Source organism: Adiantum capillus-veneris, unplaced genomic scaffold (genome assembly GCF_014529385.1).
Source record: "Adiantum capillus-veneris isolate H3 unplaced genomic scaffold, ASM1452938v2 Hic_scaffold_295, whole genome shotgun sequence".
Lineage (NCBI taxonomy): Eukaryota > Viridiplantae > Streptophyta > Polypodiopsida > Polypodiales > Pteridaceae > Adiantum > Adiantum capillus-veneris.
Window position 1 is genome coordinate 120174 of NW_028221416.1, and position 22286 is coordinate 142459.

The 22286-nt window shown below is 42.0% G+C and overlaps 1 pseudogene; it reads right to left on the reverse strand.

The window, feature by feature from the left end:
• Nucleotides 1–10410: 10410 nt before the first annotated feature.
• Nucleotides 10411–11368, reverse strand: LOC147417264 (tubulin alpha-2 chain pseudogene; annotated as a pseudogene).
• Between the last annotated feature and the right edge of the window lie 10918 nt (nt 11369–22286).

The following is a 22286-nucleotide window of genomic DNA, read 5'->3' on the forward strand; positions in this document are numbered from 1 at the left end:
TATTTACTATGATGAATAGCGGGAGATTTCTTCTTACTAATCATGCAATAATCTATGATTAGGAGAGGTTAATTGCTTGCATGATTAACAATTGGATGATGATTATGTAATAGACTAATGATATGGAGAATTAGAGAGCAGCTATTGAGTAATTTAGCTATGATTAAGAATAATAATAGAGGAATTAAGAGAATGATGGAGAGGTTTGCAGCAAAGCATGAAATAAATTGATATTACCGTGATTAGGGGCTGAAATCTACCCGAATTTCTGATCCAATGGAGTTCTCAAGACGAGAATCGGGCAGCACTTCCCTCCTTTGCTTCTTCTCCAAAAACTATGTGTGCCGGCAGCACCTCCCCAAGGTGTGTCTGTGTGTACTGAGTGGGTGTGTCTGTGTCCCTCCATGCTGAAAATCGACCCATGCTGCTATAAGCATCTGATTGAGCACTCACTTCATGCATGGCAAGTCTACTTACATGCCTACCAAGTGTCCAATTAGCTAGTCTAACTGACTCTCACACTCTCTCTCCAGCTTGACAACTCTCCCACAACTCCCAAAAGAAGAGAGGGTGCCCCCTAGATGCTAAAGCAAGCTCTGAGTGGCCTGGAACCTGTTCCCACACAGCCTCGAGCCCTGGTGCCTCCCCGCACAACCTTATGAAATCTTGGTATTAAGCTAAAACGGGCCATGCGACTCGGAATTTAATGCCGTAAATTGCTATACTAAGCTCTAACTAAGGTGTATCTGTCCGAGTACCTACCATATTAACCAGCCCTCGAGGTTCGAAAATGCATTTTCTTCAAATTCGGGGTACGGGGGCAGCTTTTCGAGACGCTCAAAACTAGACGGGTCGGGTGACGAAAAACTTACTATTTATAGAAATTTTTCACAAAAAAATTTTAATTCATTTTTGGAAGCTTTATAACGTTCTAAACATCATGGAACCGACAGAATTTGGAAAACTACTAAAAATAGTAACTTTTTCCATTATGTTCATTCCATGGTACAATGGTGCTCTTTTAGCTCGGGGTCAGAGACCTTACAACCTCCCCAACATCCGCCCTCCAGCGAGAGTTTACTCCTCCCATTGTCGCCTAGCTGCCCATACAACTAGGTATGTCCACCGCATAGAAAGCACGACATGGACATTTCCACCGCATAGAAAGCAAGACGTGGGTTCCCACCGCTTAACCAGCAGACGTGGGTAACCACCGCTTAACCAGCAGTCGTGGATTTAAGAGCCCTTAATCAAGAACTCTGCCCCATGTGATCAGGAGGGGGTTCCGACTAGTATCAAGGGTGTGAGGTCCCCACCCCGCTCTCTCAAATGGCGGATCTGATGGTAAACCTGGTGGCCACTAGATCTATAGTGGAAGCAAACAAAGTGGTTCAGGGTTCATCTAGCGGACGATCTCTCATCACAAAGTGAGTAGAGTTCAAGCCTGCTAGCAACGAGACCTAGCTCCACCTCGCAGGGGAAGCGTGATTAACCTATCTAGCGATCCTAAGACCCACCTTCCAAGAGGAGAGAAATCCCGAGTGCCTTTTTCTCCATGTTTCAGGGGCACGTACACTTGAGACTTCGTCGCTCTAGGGGCAATGAGTAATACTAGTGTCGATTGAAGCACTATGGGGACGGAGAGTTCTCGACCAATCGGGACCACCCTTCTCATAGGCATTGGCAACCTGAGCCAAGCCCCCACTTTCCACCCCCACACTCACACTTCCTTGTGTGTCCTAATTTCTACCACGAGGTTGTTCAACATATAAGTTCTTTGATTAGATTCCGATTCACAAGGTTTGTTAAAACTGCCCTTCAATCAGTATTGCAAAGCAGCACCAAGATAGTCTCTAGTAAAAATTCTACTCAAACTTATTCATTAAAATTCCAATGTTCTGGAGGTACAACATCCCCCCTCCTACGAGAGTTTACTCCTCCCGTGATCGCCTAGCTGCCCATACAACTAGGTATGTCCACCGCATAGAAAGCACGACATGGACATTCCCACCGATAGAAAGCAAGACGTAGGTTCCCACCGCTTAACCAGCAAACGTGGGTATCCACCGCTTAATCAGCAGGCAGACGTGGATTTAAGATCCCTTAACCAGGAACTCTGCCCCCTGTGATCAGAGGGGGTTCGGACTAGTATCAACATTGAAAATAGAAATGAACATGCCGAGCTAAATTTTCCCTAGTAGACATTCTTTCCTATTTCAAACACTATATCCATCAACCATTCTTACCTACTTTGAATTTAATATACACTTCAATTCAAATGCCGAGGTTTTCGTCGGATTTCTCCAACATGTTTAGGGATATGTTATCTCCTAACTTATCGTATGCAGTGTTAAATTAAACAACCTGAATAAAAATGTGACCTACCTCCCCCATTTCCTCGTCATTGGTCCGTGAGATGGCCGGCACTTGGTCGTCCATGGGAGCTTTTCCTTTACCATTCACGTTGCTTGTTCCCGCCTCGCGATCTTGGGCACCACCGAAGCGAGTTCTCTTTACCAGGGCCATTTTATACTCACTACTTAATTGACAAACTCGGAGAAAAATAACTAGTGTCCGAGAGTACCATAACAATCAAGATGACAAGTTAGAATTACTGAACAATTTATTCTGTACGAGAGGGATAGATTTCCTTCAAGGCATAGTTATTTATGTATAGTACCTTACTTGATCTATGGGAATTGGCTCTAAAGCTAAGCACTTGGCTTAGGTAATTAGAATTTTCAGATTTTACTTGATCAATTTACTAGAGGGGTGAATTAGACATGCTCAATCACTTTCATAGTGTAGTAGATGCAGAATTATCGTATGCATAGGTGAGATAAAATTCCCTTCCTAGTGGATTAATGACGGATTAATTTTCCTTAATTACTTTCTAATCTATGAACAGATTGAATCTAATTTAGCTCTTCACACATTGTGTGGTAATAGGATGAAAATGACCAATTCATTTACTATGATGACTAGCGGGAGATTTCTTCTTACTAATCATGCATTAATCTATGATTAGGAGAGATTAATTGCTTGCATGATTAACAATTGGATACTTATTATGTAATAGAATAATGATATGGAGAATTAGAGAGCAGCTATTGAGTAATTTAGCTATGATTAAGCATAATAGTAGACGAATTAAGAGAATGATGGAGAGGTTTGCAGCAAAGCATGAAATAAATTGATATTACCATGATTAGGGGCTGATATCTACTCAAATTTCTGATCCAATGTAGTTCTCAAGACGAGAATCGGGCAACACTTCCCTCCTTTGCTTCTTCTCCAAAAACTATGTGTACCGGCAGCACCTCCCCAACGTGTGTGTGTGTAAGTGTGTGTGTGTGTGTGTGTACTGAGTGGGTGTGTGAGCATGTGTGTGTGTGGTGAGCACACTCTTAATATAGGCCCCTCCATGCTGAAAATCGACCCATGGTGCTATAAGCATTTGAATGAGCACTCACTTCATGCATGGCAAGTCTACTTACATGCCTACCAAGTGTCCAGTTAACTAGTCTAACTGACTCTCACACTCTCTCTCAAGCTTGGCAACTCTCCCACAACTCCCAAAAGAAGAGAGGGCGCCCCATAGGTGCTAAAGCAAGCTCTGAGTGGCCTAGAACCTGTTCCCACATAGCCTCGAGCCCCGATTCCTCCTCGCACAACCTTATGAAATTTTGAGTTTAGGCTAAAACGGGCAATACGAGTCGGAATTTAATGTCGTAAGTTGCTATACCAAGCTCTAACTAAGGTGTATCTGTCCGAGTACCTGCCATATTTAGTAGCCCCTGAGGTCCGTAAATGCATTTTTCCAAATTCGGGGTACGGGTACAGTTTTTCGAGACGGTCAAAACTAGATGGGTCGGGGACCTTACATTTTTCCCAACGTGAAAATTTTGAGATATCCTCATCTCAAGAATATCTGGATAAACTCTATGCTAACTACTTAGGTACATATATCCTTTGTCTAAAGTAAAGACATCCTTTGATAATAGAATAGTCTTTAGCTTTATGCGTCTTATTCTACTGAACTTTGATGAGATCCCGGTGCTTGAATTATTGATCACTAGGATTAGTAGTTGCAACATATAGATGTTTGGCACCGGATGTTTGGAAAATCCTTTTTGGACATCGGCTTTTGTAATGTCCATACTCTTGGCACTCAAAGCATCTTATATTGGGAAACTTTGTAGTTGTCGTAGTAGCTACTACCGGACGATGGTCGTATGCAGGGTTGATTAGTCTGTTACTCCAGTTGTCTAGCATGGCCCTCTTTGATAAATAGTATTGACTATCCTGGGTAGTCCTCTGAATCTCATTAGCTAACGGTTTGGTCCTTAGCAAGGCATCTTGCAGAGTTGCTGGCCTAAGAGCTTCTATTCCGTAGAACCATGCTACTTCCTGTTCCAATGTCGTCCTAGGAGCATATCTCCAAAGTGTGATGAGCTTCGAGTAGTATTCTTTGATGGAAGAAGTCAGCTGTCGAAGTGAGAAAAACTCATTCATCTTCAAGGCTTTGTGAGCGGGTGGTAAGTATCGCTCCATCACAGCAGCCTTGATGTCTTCCCATGACTTGGAAGATCCCTTGATATCCAAGTCCCTGCAATGTTTCTTCCACCATATGTTGGCATTGTTAGACAAGCGAAACATCGCAAGCATGGTTTGATTCACGAGTTGGGTTCCCGCAGCTTCGAAATAGTCATCCATTGCTTCCATCCATACTTTCGCATCTCTCTCCACATTAACCCCTTCGCCTTTAAAGGTTAGAGGCTGAGCTTGCTTAAGGAGAAGCTTTTTCTCCTGAACGGCGGTATATAGCGCAGTAGACGGTACCTATCCAATGGTATAGAACTCATTACTATAGCACTCTTCTCAAATGAACCTAGGCATTTCTATACTCAAGAAGAAATTCAACTTTTTGGGCTTAACCAGCCTACTTAATCTGTACAGCTATCACAAAGGATTTAACCATTCCAACATTAGTTCCATTGAATACATGAAAAATTGTACGATAAATAATGGTAAAAACTTTACTCGAGAGCTTTGATCCATACTTATAACTTTATGTGCATCAACAGGCTACCTACCCGCAACACTAGTCGCACCAACGACTTCTCAAAAAACATCATGTGGAGCCCACTGAATCCCAACAAGCTCAACGAGTAAAACTCTTTAACATCAGTCAGGAGACAATCCACTAGACAAATCCAATTTCATTATTCTGGGAAACATCATGCTCAAGCTTTGAGTACGAGCTATCCTACTATCCCTTATTTTTTAAAATTTCAAATAACATCATTTTCCGGTTCGTAAACCTATAGCTCTGATAGCAGGTGTGAGGTCCCCACCCCGCCGTCTCAAACGGCGGATCTGATGGTAAACTTGGTGGCCACTAGATCTATAAACGAAGCAAACAAAGTGGTTCAGGGTTCATCTAGCAGACGATCTCTCATCACAAAGTGAGTCGAGTTCGAGCCTGGTAGAAACGATATCTAGCTCCACCTCGCAGGGGAAGCGTGATTAACCTATCTAGAGATCCTAAGACCCACCTTCCAAGAGGAGAGAAATCCCGAGTGCCTTTTTCCACATGTTTCAAAGGCACTTACACTTGAGACTTCGCCGCTCTAGGGGTAATGAATAATACTAGTGTCAATTTAAGCACTATGGAGACAGAGAGTTCCTGACCAATCGGGACCACCCTTCGCATAGGCATTGGCAACTTGAGCCAAGCCCCCACTTTTCACCCCCACACTCACAGTTCCTTGTGTGTCCTAATTACTACCACGAGGTTGTTCAACATATAAGTTACTTGATTAGATTCCGATTCACAAGGTTCGTTAAAACAACCCTTCAATCAGTATTGCAAAGCGGCACCAAGACAGTAACTCTAGTAAAAATTCTACTCAAACCTATTCATTAAAATTTCAATGTTCTGGAGGTACAAAATCCCCTCTCCAGCGAGAGTTCACTCCTCCTGTTGTCGCCTAGTTGCCCATACAACTAGGTATGTCCACCGCATAGAAAGCACGACATGGACATTCCCACCGCATAGAAATGAAGATGTGGGTTCCCACCGCTTAACCAGCAGACGTGGATTTAAGAGCCCTTAACCAGGAACTTTTGCCCCTGTGTGATCACGAGGAGGTTCGGACTAGTATCAACATTGGAGATAGAAATGAACATGCCAAGCTAAATTTTCCCTAGCAAACATTCTTTCCTATTTCAAACAGTATATCCATCAACCATTCTTTCCTACTTAGAATTTAATATACACTCCAATTCAAATGCCTAGGTTTCCGATGGATTTCTCCAACATGTTTAGGGATATGTTCTCTCCTAACTTATCGTATGCAGTGTTAAATTAAACAACTTGAATAAAAATGTGACCTACCTCCCCCATTTCCTCGTCATTGGCCCGTGAGATGGACGGAGCTTGGTAGTCCATGGGAGCTTTTCCTTTCCCATTCACGTTGCTTGTTCCCGTCTCGCGGTCCTAGGCACCACCGAAGCAAGTTCTCTTTACCGGGGCCATTTTATACTCACTAATTAATTGACAAACTCGGAGACAAAGAATTAGTGTCCGAGAGTACCTTAAATCAAGCTGACAGATTAGAATCACTGAACAATTCATTCTATAGGAGAGGGATAGATTTCCTTCAAGGCACAGCTCGTACTCAAAGCTTGAGCATGATGTTTCCCAGAATAATGACATTGGATTTGTCTAGTAGATTGTCTCCTGACTGATGTTAAAGAGTTTTACTCATTGAGCTTGTTGGGATTCAGTGGGCTCCACATGATGTTTTTTGAGAAGTCGTTGGTGCGACTAGTGTTGCGGGTAGGTAGCCCGTGAAACATGGGGAAAAAGGCACTCCGGATTTCTCTCCTCTTGGAAGGTGGGTCTTAGGATCGCTAGATAGGTTAATCACGCTTCCCCTGCGAGGTGGAGCTAGATCTCGTTGCTAGCAGGCTCGAACTCGACTCACCTTGTGATGAGAGATCGTCCGCTAGATGAACCCTGAACCACTTTGTTTGCTTCCACTATAGATCTAGTGGCCATCAGGTTTATCATCAGATCCGTCGTTTGAGACGGCGGGGTGGGGACCTCACACCAGGTCCCCACCCCGCCATCTCAAATGACGGATCTGATATTAAACCTGATGGTCACTAGATCTACAACGGAAACATTGTGGTTTTGGGTTCAACTAGCGGACGATCTCTCATCACTAGATGAATCGAGTTCGAGCCTACTAGCATCGAAATCTAGTTCCACCACGCACGAAAAGCATGTCTAATCATATTGTTCCTAAAACCCACCTTCGAAGAGGAGAGAAGTCTCAAGTGCTTTTTTCCCCATAGCTTTCAGAGGCACGTACACTTGAGACCTTACCGCTTTAGGGACAATGAGTAATACTAATATTCTTATTGCACTTATGGGGACGGAGATTTCCCGACTAATCGGGACCACCCTTCTCATAGGCATTGGTAACCCGAGGCAAGCCCCCACCTTCCACCCCATACTCACACTTCCTTTGTTACCTAATTACTACCACAATGGTTGTTCAACATATAGGTTCTTTGTTTATTTTTTCGATTCACAAGTTCTTTAATACAGCCCTTCAACCAATATGGCAAAGTGGCACCAAGAAAGTAATTCTAGTAAAAATTCATTCATTTAAAGTTCCAATGCTCTGGAGGCATGAAATCCCCCAGCGAGTGTTTACTCCACCAGTTGTCGCCTAGTTGCCCATACAACTATGTTGTCCACCGCTTAACCAATAGTCGTGGACTTCCACCACTTAACCAATAGTCGTGGATATCCACCGCTTAACCAATAGTCGTGGATTCAAGAGCCCTTAACTAGGAACTCTAGCTTCTGTGAATAACTTCGCGAGCTGCCCCCTGTGATCAAGAGGGGGTTCGGACTAGATCAACATTGAAATTGAAAATGAACTAGCTGAGCTAAATTTTCCCTAGCAACCAATCTTTCCTACTTTAGATAGTATATTCCTAAAGCATTCTTTCCTACTTGAATATAAAATACAATTAGTTTAAATGCCGTGGTTTCCGTTGATTTCCAACATGTTGGGAAATGTGTTTTTCATCCTACCTTATCGAATGCAATGTTGCTTTAGCAAACTTGAATTAAAACTTGACCTACCTCCACAATTTCCTCGTCATTGCTCCGTGAGATGGCCGGTACTTGGTCGACCATGGGAGCTTTTCCCTTTCCATTAGTGTTACTTGTCCCCGCCTCGTGGTTGTGGGAACCACCGAAACGAGTTCTCTTTACTGGGGTCATTTTATACTCACTACTTAATTGACAACTTGGAAAAAGAGAGCTAACATTTGAGAGTAACATACAACCATGATGACGGATGAGTTTCAATAAGCAAATCCCCTTGTACGAGAGGTTAGACTTACTTCAAGACATAGAGAATCCCGATAGCACCATACTTGTTCTATGGGAATAGGCCCTAAGGTTAATTACTTGACCTAGATAATTATGAAGTTCAGATTTTTACTTAATCAGTTATACTAGAGATGAAATAGACGTGCTTAATCACTTCTTAATGCAAATAGAGAATTGCAGATTTACTGTATGCATAGATGAGAGGATTTGTCCCTTCCTAATGATTAATGATGGATTAATTTTCCCTAATTAAATCCTAATCCATGAGCAATTGATTTTAATTTAAATTATTTACACAATATGGAGTAATAGAATGCAATGGACCTTTCCCACCCCAAAGGTGACTCGATTTTTAATCACAACGGTGACTAGTGGATGATGCCTTAAACATGCATTAAACTATGATTAAGAGTGGCTATTTGCTTGCATGATTACTAATTAGTTTAACATTTATGCAATAGATCATAGATATGGAGAATTAGAGAGTATCTAATGAGTATTTTGACTATGATTATGCATACTAGATGCGGAATTAAGAGGATATTAGAGAGGGAATTACAACAAGCATCAATTAAATCAAAAATTACCGAGGTTACGGCTGAATTCCTCTGGAAATTCTGATGCAAGGGCCTCCTTGAGAGGAGAAACGGGCAGCACCTTCCCTCCTAGCTCCTCTTCCAGAGACTATGTCTGTCGGCAGCACCTCCTCAAGGTGTGTGTGTGTGTGTGTGTACTTAGTGTGTGTGTGAGCATATGTGTGTGTGTGTGTGTGTGTGTGTGTGTGTGTGTGTGTGTGTGTGTGTGTGTGTGTGTGAGCACACTCTTATATAGGCTCTCCCAAGCTAAAAATCGAACCAGGCTACTAAATACATCTGAGGGAGTACTCACCTCATGCAAAGCAACCCAGTTACATGGTTACCAAGTGTCCAGTTAACTTAGTCTAACTAAATCTCACACTCTCTCTCAAGCATGGCAAGTCTCCCACAAGCCCCTAGAGGTGTGAGGGCGCCCCCTAGCTGCTAAAGCAAGCTCCCAGTGGCCTGGGACCTGTTCCCACACAGCCCCCAAGCCCTGGTGCTCCCCGCACAGCCTTAGGAAATTTTGACTTTAAGCTAAAACGGGCGATACGAATCGGAATTTAATGTCGTAAATTGCTATACTAAGGTCTAACCTGTAATAGGCATGGCTGCCTATTACGAGATTGTGCTCACAGAAATGCAAGAGAGAGGAGCACCGCACAGCATTTGAGAGAGAGAGAATGAGAGAGAGAATAAGAATACATCAGATTCCATAGCCTTAGATTATGAGAAGCCCGATACAGCATACAAAGGTAACCCTTTCTTATGTAGAAATAATGAGCACCCTTTCATATCCTCGTAGCCCTTCCTCATTATGCCTCTTGAGATCCCCTCCTTCTAAGAGTGCATTCCCACACGAAGGTACACGATGACATGACGGACACTCCGAATGTGATTAATGCGATCATGTGTGGTCTGGGCTCATACACTTGGCACACACGGTGGATTGTGCGAACCCACAAGTGACCCTTGATTAGAATTCAAGTGCCATTTGTTTTTACAAATCTTTTTAGGCATAGCCGAGGCAAAGAACCTCAAGTGCAAGAAGTACATTTCCAACATCATGAACACAAAAAAAAAAAGGAAATCATGTCTTTTCCGCAGTACATTGACAACCACAACACTTTTGACTTTCCCTTCATGAATTTGATGCCCGGTCATAGGCGCTCCATTCGCTCTTCATCGATATGTCCCTATGCCGCATCAACCTTCATCTCTTGGACATCACCAATCTTGGTACAATTAAACTTCTTGCACAATGAGGAGCAAGCACAACAATTTCCCCGCCGCTTCATTGTTGCTCGCACTTGGAGTATTTCTACAATCTGGATGCAAAAAAAATCTGACCTTGGAATACCGCATAGCGCAGCTCATTTGAGTATTGAACACCACATCAGACCCCGCATCCGGCTGCTAACTCAAATATACTTTGCTGTGATGACTTTTCTTGAGTTTCTGAAACATGCGTACACCGGCATGCTGCACTGCAGTTTGCATGGCAAGAAACCCCCCGCAAGGTTCATCTAAGTCCAAAATCTTGAAAAACACCGCAAAATTGACCTCTCCATTTGGCACCGCATTTCTTCCAGACACCGCACTTTGACTGCGCCTGCAAATGTCATAAACGGCCTCGTTGTCGAGCATGACTGCCACGTCAATGTGCTCGAGCAGGGAGTGGGTGGACAATTAGACGCTGTTGAAGGGCTCCACCACAACATTGGAGACCTGTGGGGAAAGGTAGACGGTGAAGCCAAGCTTGGATTTCTTACCGTAGTCCACCGACAGGCACTCTAGCAGAGCAGGAGGGAGCCAAGGCCAGAGCCGGTTCCGCAGCCTACTGCGTGGAAGGCTAGGAATCCCTGCAACCCGGTGCAGTTGACGGCCAGCTTTCGGATGCGGTCTAGGAAAAGGTCCATGATTTCCTTGCCAATAGTATAGTGGCCCAGAGCAAAGTTGCTGGCGGCGTCCTCCTTGCCGCTGATGAGCTGCTCAGGATGGAAAAGGTGGCGGTAAGCGCCTGTCCTCACGTCGTCGATGACGGTGGGCTGCAAGTCCAGAAAGACGGCACATGGCACGTGCAGCTTCCCGGTGCCTGCCTCGCTGAAGAAGGTGCTGAAAGCATTATCTCCTCCTCCCACTATCTTGTCACTGGCATTTGCCCATCGGGCTGAGTTCCATGCTCCAGGCAGTATAACTCCCAACAGGCATTGCCCATCTGAATGTCGGCCTGGTTGATGTGGATGGAGATGCACTCTCTCTTGCGCACTCTCTCTCGCACTTCCTTCATCAGCAAAGGGGAGTCCGCAAAATTGTGTTGATGAAAATTTTGTTGACAACCGCCTTTGCCTCCATAGCAGATCTGGGTCGCCATTTTTCCCAATCGCAGCGCTCACCGACTTCATCACCCTCATAGTAGGTCGCGAGAAAGAATCCCGTGGTCGCCAAGTGTAATAGGCATGGCTGCCTATTATGAGATTGTGCTCACAGAAATGCAAGAGAGAGGAGAACCACACAGCATTTGAGAGAGAGAATAAGAATACATCAAATTCCATAGCCTTAGATTATGAGAAGCCTGATACATCGTACAAAGGAAACCCTTCCTTATGTAGAAATAATGAGCACCCTTTCATATCCTCGTAGCCCTTCCTGATTATGCCTCTTGAGATCCCCTCCTTCTAAGAGTGCATTCTCACACGAAGGTACACGACGACATGCCGGACACTCCGAATGTGATTAATGCGATCATGTGCAGTCCGGGCTCATACATAACCAAGGTGTACCTTTCCGAGTACCTGCCATATTTAGCAGCCCCCGGTGTCCAAAAATGCATTTTTTCAAATTCGGGGTACGAGTGCAGTTTTTCAGACGGTTAAAACTAAACGGGTTGGGTGACCAAAAACTTACTATTTTTGGAATTACTCATTGTCCCTAGAGCGAGAGTTTACTCCTCCCTACGGCCAAACCGTTAGTTAAAGAGATTCAAAGGACTACCCAAGATATTCAATACTATTTGTCAAAGAGGGCCAGGCCAGACAACTGGAGTAACAGACCAATCAACCCTGCATACGACCATCATCTGGTAATAGCTTCTACGGCAGCTCTACCGAGTTTCCCAATATAAAATGTTTTTAATGCCAGGAGTATGGACATTACAAAAGCCGATGTCCAAAAAGGGAAAGGTAGTAGCTTAGGCCAATCACCAATATGTCCTTGGTATGATTTTGCTAAAGCCTTGACAATATGCGGATGTCCACTTTCACTTTTCCCATTACCCTTTGGATTGTATGCCGTAGTAAGAGCCAATTTGATGCCCAATGAGAAAAGAACTCACGAGCTTCATTTGCATCTAGCTCTCCTCTATCAGCAACGATTTTACCAACACAGCCAAACCTGGAAATTACATCTTCAAGTAAAAATTTGCATACAACACTTGTAGCCTTTGTACACAAAGCTCTTCCTTCAACCTGATTAGTGAGATCTTCTCTACCAAGAACAATATACCTCATCTACCAAACACCCACTGGCATTGTAATCAAATATACTACCCACTTGTAATGCATAGCTAGTGGATAAGTATGATGTCATCCGTCTTGATGCCATACATTGGAATATTGTTGGCATACTAAGCATGTCTCCACAAATTGAGCAACATCTTTTTACATTCCCTTCCACCAATAGCGGTCCTTAATTTTGACAAAAGTTGCCCATACCCCTCTGTGTCCGGCCCATAAGCTTTCATGAAACTCTTTTAATCACTTGCACTTGAGTTGCTTTATCACAAACAACCCGTTGCGGTACCCCTCTTGAACGCTTTGGCTACTTCAACTGCTTGGTGGACATAGCGGATTGACACGTAAAAGGCGGATATACACCAAACTTTGTTGTCCTCACTCATTTTTTCAAAAGAAGTGGTGTAATTCTGCTAATGAGGATTCTCAATTGTAATATATTGTGTCATTCCCTCTTAGCCTCTCTAAGCCTACACACCATGTAAGTGGCCGAATGGTCGTGGGAAAGTTCCCCTAGCTCTTAATTCAAAAACCCTTACTTTTGAAAAACACACCATCATTAGTTTTGGAAGAATTGGACGTCGATTGTGAGAGCTCTTTGCTGCTACAAACTGTAATTCGCTTTTCTCCTTGTCTGGTATGATTAGAATTTGATTTCAAATAGGACAATGTGTTCCTTGTCTCTTGCTCTACAATCTAAGTGTAATCATTCTCAATTCTGTTGTGGTTTGCGACGTCTTATTTGTGAGGTAAATGCATTGATTTAAGGTCTTAAATGGTTGTTTTTTGATGTTTTTGAGCTTGGAAAAGGGTTTCTATGCTTAAGGGGGTAGTTATGTTTCAGATTTCTACACATTTTTTGTGATGGATCGTGATTTATGTACCTTCCCACATTGGTGCAAAATTTGGTAGGAATGTGCTCTTAGGTGTTGTAATACCTCTCCCTAAGTTTTGTTGCATTTTGAATTTGTTTGGATGCTGAAAAGGCGTAATGATCTAGAGCGGTGAGATTGGACATGGACTCATTTTTTGACTTGGAAGTGGTTGATTTTCTTTTGTAGTAGTATGAATAGTCCTCTAAGTTCACTTTGGTGAGATTGACAATCTCATTAAGTCTCCGTGCCCCATCCCAAGTCGTTTCCTTGCATATTGACATTATGTTAGTAACAAAAAGCTATGTTGCAAACTTCCGTCATGGCGACCTGCTAACATTGGCGCTGTTGCCTGGGGAGTCAATCCTTAGGTGGTGAGTGACTTAATTGTATGAAAAATCCCTTCCAAAGATTTTGACACCCTTTCAGTTTACACATAGACAGTAAAGCAACTAGACGTAGGTTTAGTGCTTAGTAGAGACTGGAGTCGAGGACCAGCCAGTGCTACTTCTTATGAGCAAAGAAAGTTGTGAGTGAAGTACAAAAGAGTATTTCGTTCTTTGATTTTCCCATGCTTAGAAAGGATTGTTTCACCATACACTTTGTTGTCATTTTTGTATTGTTAGATTCATTTATGATTGTGCATCTATTTCAATTTATATGAGTAGGCTAAGTAACAAATTCCACCATCAATTGGGGCCAAAAGGATCAAGGTAAAAACTATCCAAAACCTTATTTTGGTGTTGAAGACCATAACTCTGAAAAGTTGTAAAATTGATGCTCAGAGATTCAAAGCTGAACTAAACTCAATAAAACTTGGCAAAAGGGGATATACAAGCTTGCACGCGACAGACTGTGCAGATCTTTCCAATTTGCCTGTCCAACATGGATCGCGATCCATGTACCTTTCAGGCCAAGTAAGCAGAAATTGTTTCCTCTACTTAGAATTGACTCTCAGACATCAGAATCTTGAGTCTGGCTAGAAATAGGGTGCTAAAAGAACATCCAAATCAAGAAATTGGGTTAAGCATAGCAAAAGCTGTGAAAAGTGAGAAAATTTACAGAAATTGAACTTTTATTTTTCCAAATCTGAAAAGGGGCGAGAATTGGGTTCAACTAAAAGCAGGGAACCAACAGGACAAAAAATCATGACCAGATGCTATCAAACATGGATCGTGATCCATGTACGTGGTAGACATTTGTAAGGCAAATGTGACCAATGCACTCCTTGAGAACTAAGGGAACAACTTTTCCAAAAGGATCCACAACAAAAAGTGAAAAAGCCCGTGAAAAATACCAAAAAAAGGAGTTGAACAAAAACCGCAAAGTAAACACAAACTCTTGCTTTTGACCTAGAAAAAGTGGGTCAAATCCAAAAATATTTGGGGAAGAGCATCACCACACCCTCTGTCACAAACTCACCAAAGGTCATGCCAAAATCCTTCCAAACATGGATCGCGATCCATGTACCTTTATGGAATTTTGAGCTAATATTGACAGGTAGAAAAGTGATAACATTTGAAGTACTTTCTCCTAAACCACTCTTATAAAAAAAGGTCAAAAGGTGGGCCAAAAGGGCATAAAATAAATCAAGGGGAAAACCAATGGAACAGACCCTAAAATTGACTTTTGGTTGACCTAAAAAACTCATAGCTAGCATCAATAGACCAAGGACAAGCTGTGTGCCAAGTTTTAATACATTCTAGCACTAAGGCACATGGATCACAATCCATGTTCCTTTGACACAATTTGATACAAAACTTGCACCATAGCTAGAGGACATCACAGGGAGTCTAGTGGTCTATTCAAAACTGAATTTGGATATAAAAAACCAGAACAAAAGCCCAAAACTGCCGAGTGCTCTGGTAAAGTGTCAAAATTGACCTAATTTTCAATCCAGAGGTCCATTTCCAAAAAAATTGATACCATAGGATCTACTAATCATGCTGAAAGCATAAGAGCAGAATTTAACCACAGAGAGAGGTAATTCCCAGGAACTTGGTGGCTTTTTAAAAATTGAAATTGGACCTGAATTGTTGATGTTGTGAGTAAAGTTGTGAATATTGAAAAACCTAGGTAAATTTTGTTGATTGAAAGCTAGAACTAACAGAAACGACTGTAAACTCACAGCTATCAAGGATTTTTTGGTAGGTTGCAAGTGCTAGAGAATACTACCCAACAAGTAAGATCAAAACAGGGAATTTAGGATATCTAATGAGGTAACCTGGTTTGGATTTTGCAATATCAATTCTTCATGTATTTGCGATCAGGAAGATTGTATGAGAATAGGAATCCCAATATCATAGACCAAGTGAGCAATCACTCAATTGAAGGTATCTTGAATCAAAGACCACTGCACCCTTTAGAAGTCATTGTAGAGGAAATATTTTCTGACACCTCGTCAGAAAGATCATACACCCTAATGACTGAGGAGTCCAACAAGTTGAACCCTAAGGAAACAACTTCCATGGGGGCAGGTCCTTCTCAACCTGCATCTGACGTAAAATTGTATTTAAAGTTTCAATTTGAAAATGTGCTTAATACAAAGAACACTTACGTGAGGCTATATAAATTCAATAATGGAGAACAAACACTCTATTATAGATGCGATGAACCCCGCATCAAGGAAGTGACTGACCGCAAAAAAACTATACATTTTTGCTTACACAGAAGGGAGAAGTATTCAGGTGGTCATAATGGATAAGTATGGCCAAAAATACTCTCCTATGGACCGTAAGGAGCTAGAGTGATATACATATTTTGGGGACCACTCCACCAATACTATGTCAATTTAGAAGAAGTGAAAACCGCGACTACTCACACAAGACCAAAAACTAGGAATGTAAGTCCAATAAGAACCAGAGTGGAAGATTCTTTTGGACATCAACGGTTGGGATCAAGGGGGTCTAGGGCTTCTATGAATACGTAGAGAGGCAATGCGGCACCTGATTTGACTTACACAACTAGAATCCCTCCGACTATTACACAAGATCGACTTGATGAACGTATGATGGATAGGAAACTAATTATAGTGCCAAGAGGAGAATATGAACCTAGAGAGACCACACCAGGAGGACCAAGGGTGGTGAATATGGCTGCAGAGTCCAGACACATGCGATCGTCTCAAGTGGAAAAATGTGTACCCAAAAAGTATAGTGGATCGAGAGATCCGTATGCTCATGTTTTGATCTTCAAATAAGTGTTGAGGGTAGAACAAGTAACGGATTTCCATACGCAATATGAAGGCTTTGGGTTGACTCTAGAAGGAACTGCTTTGACCTGGTTTCAACCTTTAAACACCTTGGAATTCCCAAGTATCGTGAAACTTCTTCAAAATTCGTTGAGGAATTCTCAAACAGATCTGTCTCCCAAATCTGTGCATTTAGACAAAAGGAGAAGGAAAATGTGAAGGAAGCCTCGGTTCGATTTAAGCAATACATAGAAAGATGCCGTGCTAGAGAACTACCTCATAATGAGAGATTGTCAGTCCTTTTCATTGAAGGATTCCGAAATGACATTCTCAAAAATAAATTGCACTAAAAGGCATGTGTTACTTTTGAGCAAGTCATGAAAGAGGTGTTGTATATAGTAGAAAATTGCAAGGCATATGAAGAGGTGGCAGAAGACACATACCAAGGGATGAGTAGCACTTCTTCAACCACTAGTGATTCCACAATGAAACTAGGTGGTCAAAACCCAACTATGCCTGACATTGATCAAATGATTGAGGAAGTGATCAGAAGGATGAACCAAGGAAATAGGAGGAACCCACACGACAACAACCCCCCAAAAATGTGACACTTATGAAGGAGATCATCCAACTTAGTGGTGCAACCTTCAATAGAGGCCAAGAGTAAACGTACCACGAAAGGAAAAACCATGAGACCCATGAATGTTTCTATAATAGAAACTATGTTAGAAAAAGACAATACGGGCCACATGGAGGGCAACAGTTACCCCCCCCCCCCCCCCCCCCCCCAGATACCAAGTAGGGAAAATTAATGCAATCCAAGGACAGGAAAAACCTCAACCTATGTTGGGGCAGCAGCCCAAGAAAACAGGGCCATGATAACGATTTCACAACCTATAGAAGCACCTTCTGATCAGAGTGTGGTCCAGGTAGCTTCATACCGAGAAGATTAGACAATACCTATGAGAGAGGGTTTGATGGCAATGCTTATGCTTCTGAGGGACAAATTCCATGGATGGTTTTTGAGGAGATGCTAGAACCGTTATACATAGCACAACCAACAAAGAACCATTAGTTGGTCGATGAAAATATTCTTATGTCATGGAAACCCAGAACTACAAACCTAGGGTATATCCTCCTAGAAGACGACAACCGATGGGGACTCCACAAGGCTTCTCCACCACCAGTAGGACCATGCTATAAATGCAGCATTGATCATTGGGCAAGGAGTTGTCCACACAAAGGAAAATGTATCAAACTCTTTGGGTTTTGTGAGGGGTGTACAAATGACCATCTCATTCCACATTGTCCAAAAAACCCTGATAACAAAGGGAAAGCAACCATGAACAAAATTAGAATTGTACTCAAGTGAATCAGAAAACAGAACCAACCATTTCAATAAACGCGGTAATGAGAGCCCAAGTACATGAGACTACAAGGAATGCCCCAGCCAGCCAAACCGAGATAGAAAATTTGTCTATCAGAACCCCTTGGAAATCTTGGAAGGAAAAATGAGACAAGCCAAAAGAGAGAAAGAAATAATGGCTTTGGAAACCAAATTACTGCAAACAGAGAAACAATTGAGAATGGAAAGAGACCTTAAGAAAAAGGGCGATATAACAAAACCATCAACAATACCCTCGGGAGGATCTGTCTTGGTGGACAAGGTCTTTGAACCCTTGGATGCGAGCTTAAAAGCTTATCATGCTAGGTTAAAGCCCAACAAAACCTAGGAGGATAGATGGCTAACGTACCCTCACCCGGGGTATGAAAAAGAGAGGTTAAAGATGTACAAGAAGCTCATCCAAGGCGCTCAAGCGCTTATGGAACCACCAGTTCTGACTGCTCCAAAAACTGAGGTGTTAATGTGCGAAAAAAGTCAAGAGTTAATGCAGCGAGGGATCAGAGATGGAGACCAAAAAGATTGGTAAACGAAACACCCTTGGATACGAGGATTGGAGGCAATACTATAGATGGAATATATTCACAAGCACCTATGCAAATTCTTGAAGTGGAAAAACAATGGCCACAGGATCTGTGGGAATATATCCGAAACAAAAAAGATAGAAGTGCAACGCTTCAGCCAGCCCCTATAACGGAGATCCACCTCAAACACGAGCTCTACGCAAATGATATTTGATCATTGTATGGTGATGCAGGTATGTAGATATCAAAAGACATCAAACCTCAGTCATTGAAGATGTTACCTTCATTTATTGGCAACCATGAAACTAGATCAGAAGTAAAGAAAGTACCATCTCAATGGAAGGCTAATCCTAAGATGATGGATACATAAACTCTTCATGAGCTGATGTCATCCCCTATCCGTTGTATGTTATCTCTATCTGAGTTACTGCAAATAAGACCTCATCTTTGGAAAGAGGTGGAAAAAAATTTGGAGAAAATAGGGTTGGTAATTCCGCCACCAAATGTTTCTCCAAAAACACTGAACAACCAAACTTTGAAATGAACTAAACATGAGTCAGTGCCAATGAACAAGGTATGAGACTATTGCGAAGGTAAAGAAGGAAACATGACTCTTGCATGTGGAGTACAAGGACATAAAATCGGTAGCAATATTGGACATTGGAGCCGTAATTTCCATAGCCACCAAAGCAATGTGGAAAAAATGGAGAAAACCTTCTCTCAGCTGAATGAGTTTGCCAAGCCAAATTGGAGGAGAAGCATGAGCCTTTGGACATGAATTGCACCCAAAACTACCAATTCATTGATGTTGGGGTAGATACAACAATGGTAGGAAGAATATCTTCTACTCGCACTCACTCAAATTAGCTCAAGCTTTTCTATGCACCAAAGTGATGGTGTATAGAAAGCTTACTATCTCTTTACAACCAAGATAGAACTGGCGTGTGCTACGCTCAATCTAGTGTGCAATGGTATAGTGATGTTTTTTACAAGGAGGAATGCGTTCTATTTATAGGTTTTAGAAGCCTTGATTAGGATTAATCCTAATCAATTTTATTAGGAAAGATCAAGGATTATGAATTTTTATGAATTTCAAATGAGAATGGGGTCTCTCTTTTCTCTTGAGTCACATGGATGTGGGCTCAAGTAAGAGAATTATTGATGTGGTGAAAGGAGAGAAACTTCCATGTAAGTGAGTGAATTTGGTTTACTTGTGCGGTTGCCTACTCCATATGTTGATAGTGTGGGTGCATTTTTACAAGAGAAGTTAGTTGTTAGTGGTAATAATCACTAGAATTATTAGTGATACATTTACAATGGGTAGGATGAGTTGACTTGATGAAGGAAGAGGGGTGAATTAAAAGAGAAAAATTGAGATGGTGAAGCTTTGAAGAAGCTTGAACTCACCCTTGTGTAGATTGTGGAAAAAATGACCGCTGGTCTTCTTCTTCGCTTCTTTACGCCGCCGCCACAGTTGACCACCACGATGAAAAGAGGATTTGTTGATGAAAAATCCTCAATTTGCAAAAGTTATCATGGTTAAGATGCTGCATTTTAGATATTTTTAGGAGAGGTAAATGAAATTGTAGCATAGAAGCAATAGAGAGAGACATGGAGAGGGTGTATGTATGTAGAGGTTCATAAAAGAATTATAGGGATGAGAGAGAAGGGTAATGGTGAAGAGGGTGGGAGAAGCCATGGAAATTGCAGGTTTGAGTGAGGGAAGGAGAGGGAGGGATGTGTAAGAGTGAGTAGGTGTGTGGAAGGGTGAGAGAAGACTAAGGGCTACTTGTGAGAAAAGTGGGCAGACTGGGGTCCACTCAAAAAATCATAGCTCACCGCTGGTAGCTTCAAAAATCATGAAAAACTTTGAGGTGATTATTCAGAGTGTGGGCTACATTTTCTCTTTTGACCATCGCTCCAAATGCGGAGTGGAGATAGGTGCCAAAATTCTCACAAAAACGCCTGTTTTTATGCCTGCAAAAGTCTTTTAGTGGCCCCCTCCTTTGTTGAATTTGTACAATGCATCCAAGAGTGAGCCCCTCCTTTGTCATATTATAATACAAAGCATCCAAGTTGCCCTTGACCCATGCATGGAGGAGGATTATTGGTGAATAAAGAAATATATACATGGTGGGACTAGTGTATGGACTATTCATGGACTTTAGCTCAATGAGCACATGGTGTTAGAATAATGAGTAAAAATAATAATAAAAATATAGAGGAGTTATGGATATGGAAAGATATTGGAATCATATGATATGGTCCCTCCTTGAATTATTTTGGGTGAAAGAGGAAAAGGTATGCAAGTAAATAATATAATAAACGTAACCAATGAGTAGAAATCAATTTTTTGTTTTCACGAGGGTGAGGGTGAAAATGTGGGAGTGATTTGTATAAAGGAAAAATATGAGGTTAGAGTATATACATATTGGCAAAAAATATAATTATGGTGTAAGAGGATGAAAGAAGGTGTACATAGGTTTAATAAAACACACACCTAAGTAGAAATATTTAAATAAAATACCAAAATAACTATAAAAAATCCCTATATTTAGGCCATATATACAATGAAATATTTACACACAAAGAGGCCATAATATACTTTTTTTTTTTTTTTTTTTTTTTTTTGGCTCACTAGCCCAGTGACTAGCTAGCTGAGAGTTTTTTAAGAAGATATGGGAAAAGCCCCCTAACTCACACACGCCTATGTACAGTGAAATGGTAGGGATAGCCATAGCGTTTGGGTGAATTTGGTAGGGTGGAGTAACTTACTATGGCAATTATGGAGAGCCGAAAAATGGCTATCATTAGCCCTCCCCCAGGATGATGGTATATTCATGTACCATCATAGAGCATCTTTTCCAAAGAGAGTGCTTCAGAGTCCTTGAGGAGATCTTCATTGTTTGGCCCCTCAGAATTTTGGCTGGAGTTACACTCATGCTTCATGTAACAATACTTACATGAGACAGCGGCCTTTGGACAGAGCTTTGGTAGATCCTTTGGTAGAAGGCGACTCAAATAGGGCTTCAAGCGATACCCGTTTACCTTCCTGGAGTGCTCTTTACCATTCAAGTCCATAAGCTGATAGTAACTAGAATTGAAAGCCTTCTTGACTATGTATGGCCCTTGCCATCTAGTTTCAAACTTGGCATCAAAACAATTGTCAAGTCGATTGTCATAGTACCTTAGCACAAGCTCTCCTTCCTTGATGCCTTTGTCCTTCAATTTCTTGTCGTGCGTTTCTTTCGCTTGTGTGGATTTCCTCTTGTAGCACTCATATGCTTCTTCTCTTTTCCACTCAAGCTCCACTAACGTAAGAAGTCGATCCATCCATACCTCTTGATCATCTTGTGCTCCTTTGCCATGAAGTCGCATTGTTGGAATGTTGAGCTCGATAGGCTGCAAAGCCTCTTGACCATAGACCAAGTGAAATGGTGTGAACTCCGTGGCTTCCCTATATGTGGTTCAATATGCCCACAAGGCACCATCCAAGAAGTCATCCCATAATTTTGTTTTGTTTTGCACCATCTTTCTAATGATTCCTGCAATGACACCATTAGCCTTCTCCACCAAACCATTTGACTGTGGTAGTATGGTGTGCTATGACGATGTAGAATGTGAAGCTCTTCACAAACTTCTGTGAGCAAGCCCTTCCTAAACCCTGGACCATTTTCAAAAACAATCTCCAAAGGTGTGCTAAATCTGCAACAAATGTGATTGTACACAAACTTGCTAACTGTCCTCTCATTCACTCTTGCCACACTTTGAGCTTCCACCCACCTAGTCATA